The sequence below is a fragment of the Grammomys surdaster genome, unplaced genomic scaffold (assembly GCF_004785775.1).
Source record: "Grammomys surdaster isolate TR1022 unplaced genomic scaffold, NIH_TR_1.0 125752, whole genome shotgun sequence".
Classification (NCBI taxonomy): Eukaryota; Metazoa; Chordata; class Mammalia; order Rodentia; family Muridae; genus Grammomys; species Grammomys surdaster.
The window spans coordinates 67,722-75,238 of record NW_021620584.1 but is presented as its reverse complement, the minus strand read 5'-3'; the positions used below and the strand labels follow the sequence as shown (position 1 = coordinate 75,238).

General features: G+C 42.8%; 1 pseudogene; it reads left to right on the top strand.

Moving 5' to 3' along the window:
• Window positions 1-930: 930 nt before the first annotated feature.
• LOC114639812 lies at window positions 931-1,675 on the top strand (annotated as a pseudogene).
• The last annotated feature ends 5,842 nt before the right edge of the window (window positions 1,676-7,517 follow it).

Below are 7,517 nucleotides of genomic sequence, written 5' to 3'. Positions count from 1 at the left end.
TATGTCCCCAATTATATGATTTTTTTTGCCTTTTGTACAAGTACTTCTCCAACTCATAGTATTTCCAGGTATGCAGGTACACAGCACATAAGAAAGAGGATGTTAGAACTCAGAGTCAGGGTTTCCGCAGCTGAGCCAACCTACCAAACCATTCTCCCTCTCATTCAGCTTCCTGTTGTATAAGGTCTTAAGTTTTGGAGTTTCAGAAATCTGATGTTGAGCTGGCAGCCTGTCTTTCTATGCCTAATCTATAATTTCATACTGGAAGCTGCTACTCCCAGGGATATAGATAGCATAGCAAAGATAATGAATGTGAAATACTTTGCATTGTCAAAGAAATGGCGAGGCAACCCAGATGTGAACCAATGAGAAAGCTGCAAGTACGTTGGGTACACTTCACATTATTCTAGAGAATCTTTAATCCCAGTTAATGAAACAAATGAAAGGTAGCAAAGCCAATAGGACCATTTTGATGGATAAGAAACAAACACAGAGAGAAATTAGATGCTTGGTCCAAAGGAAAATGATTAGTGGATGATATTGATAATGATTGGTATTTAGACATTTTAGAACATATTAAGCTCCATGGAAACCCCTTCAACAGCCATTCATACACTCTTTGCAGCTTTGAGGCAGCATGTCAGAGTACAGTTGCTCTGGTATGGCCTTTTATGTTCTCTAATTCAAGGATTTGCCAACAGCAGCCCAAACTTACCTAATATATGAGAATATGAGAGAGAATCAAATAGAATTGGAAGCACTGTACACACCATGATAATTATTATTTCAATATTTAAAAAAATATGGTTGGGACACCGCTACCGCCACCAGCGCAGCTGTGCCAGAGCCACGAGGAGACTGGCCGCCTGACTTCCCCCCACCCTCGCTGGCCGCCGCGTCCTCGGATTTGTTCCAACAGTCTGTTAAAACATGGTGGATTACTATGAAGTGCTAAGCGTGTCGAGACATGTCTCACCTGAGGACATTAAAAAGGCGTATCGAAAACAAGCACTTAAATGACACGCGAACAAAAATCCTGAGAATAAAGAAGAAGCAGAGCGGAAATTCAAACAAGTAGCTGAGGCCTATGAAGTGTTATCGGATGCTAAAAACCGGGACATCTATGACAAATACGGCAAAGAAGGATTGAATGGTGGAGGAGGAGGTGGAAGTCATTTTGACAGTCCATTTGAGTTTGGCTTCACATTCCGGAACCCAGATGATGTCTTCAGGGAATTTTTCGGTGGAAGGGACCCATTTTCATTTGACTTCTTTGAAGACCCATTTGATGACTTTTTTGGAAACCGAAAAGGTCCCCAGGAAGTCGAAGCCGAGGTGCCGGCTCCTTTTTCAATGCCTTCAGTGGATTTCCTTCCTTTGGAAGTGGATTTCCTGCTTTTGATACAGGCTTTACTCCATTCGGGTCACTAGGTCACGGGGGTCTCACTTCATTCTCTTCAGCGTCATTTGGCTGCAGTGGAATGGGCAACTTCAAATCAATATCAACTTCAACTAAGATAGTTAATGGCAAAAAAAAATCACTACACAGAGAATTGTGGAGAACAGTCAAGAAAGAGTAGAAGTTGAAGAAGATGGACTGTTAAAGTCCTTGACTATAAATGGTGAGGAGCACCTGCTACGCTTGGATAACAAGTCATTCAACGCACGGGTTTAACAGAAATGCTAAACCACAGCAAGCACCATTTGAGGAATAACAGGAACTTTTTTTTTTTTGAAGATTTCAAACGAACTCGACTTTCTGTATAACTGTACCTAATCTAAAGTATTTATAAAACAGCTCATTGGAGCCCCCATTTGTCAGATTTTTGAGTTTGTTGTTGGGACCACAAAATATAGGAACTTTCTTCCTTTTTTTCTTTTTTTTGTCTTTAAAATTGTTGTAATCTCTGTATGCACTTTGCTTTAAACGAACCGTGATCTGAGGTGAGCCCTGTGACTGAGTAGTGCTAGGACAGGATTGTTTTTAACACCAGCATGGAGCTGCTTCCCATTGTGTTGAATTGTGAGTGAGTAGTGTCAGCCTGCTGTGAAGTTAGCATTGCCAGATGAATCTTCTACAGAAATATTTCAATTTTATTTTCAGTATGTAGTGATGAAGCTATTACTGCATCAATGGTAATACATTTCTGGTTTTGTGTAAATTAAGGATGTTTTCTAGTTGTGCATGGATGTTGGCAATCTTGTCAGTTTGACTATTGTTTAAATATGTAATGTTAAGCTTAGGTTAAAAAAAGCTGGTAATTTGGGTTTTTGTCATTTGCTTAAAAAAAGAAAATAAATGTGAATGTGTTTGGTGCATTCTTTCATGAATGGGTTTGCAAAAAAAAATATGGTTGAATGCCTTTACATATCCATGTGCATGTGTAATAATGTTTATATAAAATGTAAAATATATCACCTGTGACTTACAAATGTCAAGGACAAACCATTTTATCCAATTTCTAAATGCTCTGTTTTCTGAGTCACCTAGGGCAATATATGTCACCCAAATTGTTTTAATTCACCTAAAATATAGCATTTGTGGCTGAAAAATATTAGAGGGGAGATGTCACAGTTATGGTTTTACTGCTGTGAACAGATACTATTACCAACGCAAGTTTTATAAATGACAACATTTAATTGGGGCTGGCTTACAATTTCAGAGGTTCAGTCCATTTTCATCAAGGCAGGAACATGGCAGCATCCAAACAGGCATGGTGCAGAAGAAGCTGAGAGTTCTACATCTTCATCTAAAGGCTGCTAGCAGAATATCCTCCTAGGCAGTTAGGGTCTTATAGCCCATACCCAAAGTGACACACCTACTCCAACATGGTCACATCTTCTAATAGTGCCACTCCCTGGGCTGAGCATATACAAACTATTACAGGAGAATATGTTTTTCCACATTTTAAAATATTCGCATTCATTCCAACATTAACCAAGAAATATCATTGGCCAGTATAAGAAGATACTTGTTATCTGGGTTAAGCCAATTTTCATGCTTATAACACGTTCTTAAAAAATCAACTTGGAATACTCTTGGTTCTACGGGTTTCAACGCATACTCACTTGGTTCTGTATTGCTGGGCTGTGCTGGGATAGAATATCATGGAGGAAAGCATGTGGTAGCATATCTTGTGACACATGGAGAGCCAAGAGAAGAACAGAGACAAGATATAGTCGCTACAGACACTGCCCCTTGGCTGAGTGACCATCGTCTCTCAGTATTTCATCAGATCTCGACCCCTTCAGTGTACTAGCACACTGATGAGATCAGAGCCACCAGGGTCCCATCACTCTCAAAGCCCCGCCCTCACAGTCTCATCACTCTCAAAGCCCCGCCCTCACAGTCTCATCACTCTCAAAGCCCCGCCCTCACAGTCCCATCACTCTCAAAGCCCCGCCTCTGAATGTTGTTGACTTGGATACTTTACTACATGAGACTTCAGGAGACATTTTTCATCCAAGCTTTAAGGGATGGAAGCCCACCCTGCGAAGCAGATAGTCACACAGAGAAAGTGAAGTATTTGGAAGTTGCTAGACAGCTGTCCTGGAATGGCACGGCTTCTCCTAGTCTATGATCACACCCCAAGCTAGCTGGGTCATGCCTGGGTCACTCTGAGCAGATCTGTGTTCCCTATGAAAAGGCATGGGATTAAGAGAACAGGTATTTTGAAGCACTGTCTCTTTCCCATGAGTCCTAGTCGTCTGGCAGAGTGTTTCATCTATAACTCATAGTGAGACAGGCCCCTGTCCTTGCTGCCATATTCTGTAGCAATCTTACTTGAACAGTAGCTCTGTTCTGATCTCCAGCATTAGTGTTTGGGAAAGATGCAAGGTTGTCTCTCATTTAGCCCCACTGGTTCTGCCGTAGAGCTGATTAGATTTGCTGTCAGGGCCAGCCTCTGTTTACTGCACTTTTTCTTCCCAAGGCTTTTATAGTGTACTATTTATCTACCATAAGCAACGCTGACGGTCATCTTCGATTCCAGAACTCAGCACTCCTGCTCCTCCAGTTTCTTCAACCATTACTTTTTATTCTTTCTGTACCCTGCAGCATGTTATGAAATATAAAATATAATGAAACATTCAAACATTTGACATTCTCCTTATGGCTTTTCAGAGAAGCACGCAACTGCGCAGGCTTCAGCTTTCATTTCATTAGTTATCTCGGCACTCCAACTACATTCTCAGAATAGCCAAACAGACCCACCTCCACGTACTATTTTCACCATTGCTATTATCTCCATCCTCATAATCATAATCGTAATTGTCATCATCATCATCTCCATGATCTTTATTATCATCATCACCACCAACACCACCACCATCATCATCATCTTCCACAGCAGGATATGCAAAAGCAGTGTGAGCAGACACTCATTCTGATGCCTGCCTCCATTCCTCATGACTTTGCCCTGATTTTAAATCAGCCTTTGAGAGAGAAGAGATACGGACAAGGCTTGGAAGACTATGTCTACCAGAGTCACATGCTGTTTTCTGTTTTCACACCAATTCTCTCCCAGAACTTGAGGAATTGCTTCATAAATGTAAAGTTCATGAAAATTGGCATACATGGTTATTCATCTTTTACTGTGACAGAAATATCAGAAATGATCCCCTAAAAGGAGGGGGGATGTATTTGTCCCCGTGGGGATGAAGAAAATCATGGCAAGACCACAGGTGAAGGAAACTGCTCACCTCCTGGTCTCCAGGAACGAGAAAGAGAGAAACAGACAAAGGCTGGAGCTAGAGTTGCAGTGTCTCTGTTGAGGACACTCACACAGTGACGCCAGATTCAACAAATCTAAAAGCTAATACCACTATTAAAACAGAAAAGTCCTCAGTAGGAAATCCTTGCAAAGACCTGTGTGAACTGGTGTTGGGGACACTAGTCCTACTCAGTGTGGACAAGCCTTGGTCCTTCTCAAATGTGAGTGAGCATCTAAAGGGCCTAGTGAGTCCTCTACAGAAGGAAATTGTGCTTGGGAGAAACGGGACCTCATGTCAGGACTTCCATTTCCCCTCCAGGACCGACCTTCTCATCCGCAGAACAGAGAGTGGACTTTTCCACTGACTCCCAGGCTGTCTTCCATGACCCGCAGACTCCTGGGCCACTCTGGCTTTCGGACACAGCCACAAATGTTTGATGTGATCTGACCTGCTACACACCACTGACCTGCCTCAAAGCTTTCCAAACTTCCTCAGAAAAGAAAAGCCTTACTTCATGTGCTGCATTCCTGGCCAGGCTGTGGGGATCAAGAATGTCGCAGTGGTCCCCAACTATGCTCCGACATCTACTGTGGCACTTCCAGGTAAACTCCAAACAGTTCTCCTTCCTTTGAGTTTGCTCAGCAGGATTGTTCAGCCAGTGTCTTCACTTCAGCTCTGGCCATCAGTGTCACTCAAGTCAGGACAGGGAGTGTGTTACAGATACGCTGAAACTTTCATGGTTAAGACTCACTGTTTGAAAAGGTTCACAATTTAACAACTCGAATTTTCTTATCATTTTCTTTTTTCTCTTCGTCACAGTTAAATGATAACGAAGCCTCTTTGCAGGATTTTGAAACAGGCTTGTTAGGACTTGGACAGCAGCCTCCAGTCCTTGCACTTCTTATCCACCGCACTCAACCAATGAGAAAAAGAGGGACCACACTGGACAGTTGGACGAGGCAGAGTGGGGAGGGCTGGCTATGAGAGATGGACTGAGCTCCATCCGTCTTAACCTCCACCCTTCAGCCTTGCCTCTCAGCACACATTTCTCAAGTACGATTTGTATCATTTTCTTTCATACTTGAGAAACTACTACTGGACAGGGTTTGGTTTTCTGTCCCAACCAAAAGAATTCTAAACAAAACTCATTTGGAATGAACCCTAGCGCCACGTTGTCTAAGAAGTCACTAATTGTTTGGTTCTGTGCCACCAGGTATTACTAGCTGCTTCCTGAGGCAGTGTTCTCCCTCAGTGGCCACCAGTGTCATCAGTTATTTCACTGAATCATGACATCTCTTTTCTCTCTCAGTCTGAGATACGTGCCTTTCACGTTCTTTAAATAGCATCAGAAGTTAAGATGACTTCTCTCACAGCAGGTGTTAATTTTTGCTTTTGCCAAACCCTAATTAACATTTTTCTTTATCTCTCATGATGCTTTTGATTTTTTATCCTTTCTGCATACATTACTTCAAGTAGTCTGGGAAGGACTGAAAGCATGGTTTTCTCTTCCTTGATTTCAGGACTATACTTCAACCTAACATTACAGTCACTTAAACTTCAGTTCATTGCAGTCTACTGCTCCTTCATTATTTCTCATTTGTGCTACAGATTTGACCTCATTTCCTGCTCAATCATGTGAGGTTTCTGAAATCAGTTGTCAGATCCATGGCAGTGTCCCTGCAAGTTTCACCCCAAATCCAGTGCATCACGATTGAAGATGATGATGAACCCCTGGGGATGGATGAGAGTGAGTGACTGCACAGCAGTGCAAATGTCCTCAGGCCATTGTGCAGTGCACGGGCCAGTGAGACGGCTCAGGCAGGAAAAGCAGTTGCTGCACAAACCTGATAACCCCGACTTGATGCCCAGAACCCTGGTAACACTGGAAGGGCAGAGCTGACTTCCAAAAGTTGGCTTCTTATTCTCATATGAGCTCAGGCACTCACGCTGGCCAGCACACACACACACACACACACACACACACACCATGAACATACACAAGAATCATAAATAAAACTAATAATAATCTGCCTGAAATTGGATTTTTCTAAGTTGAAACAGATGGAAGCAGTAATAACATTATAGCATTATATATGTGTGTGTGTGTGTGTGTGTGTGTGTGTGCGTGTGCGTGTGTGTGTGTGATGGTCGAGTTTTCTGTATTACATATGTAATATATAACATATATGCTGCCTCTAGGGGAGAACTTCTGTCCAGTGCTGCCTCTAGTGCAGGAGGTGACTGCTGTCCAGTGTTGCCCCAAGGAGAGAGGTGAGTATTGTCAAGTGATGCCCTGAGGGGGTAGGTTTGAACTCCCAAATGATGCCCATAGAGGAAAGAGGTTTGCATAGGATTTGGCTTAAGTCAGAAAATCCTAGCAGAATGCCAGCAAACTTCAGGGTGAGACAAGAGGGTGAGTAATGACCTGCAAAGCTTGCAGTTACCGAATCATCAGCTCTCCATACAGCTAAAGCCCTTCCTTAAAGATAGATGGTCTTGTGTATCATCTCCTGCTCAAACCCATTAGAGATTCTACTGACCCGTCCTGCGGGTCTCAGTTATTCGTGGGGGCGAGGGGAACCAAAACCTGGAAGAGAAACGGGCGAGAGAAAGGAAGGACCCAAGCAAACGGTTGCTTGTCAAGAGCCGTGTATTTTAAAAAAGGCAAGCTTTTTATAACAAGCTCGGGTTAGGGGAGGGGGAAGGCAGGTGGGGTCATGGAAAGGTACAGCTTCTTCTTGGCCTGTGCCCTAGAACATTTTGTGGTTAGGGGCTTTTCTCAGAAGTAGCTATCTCTTTGTGCA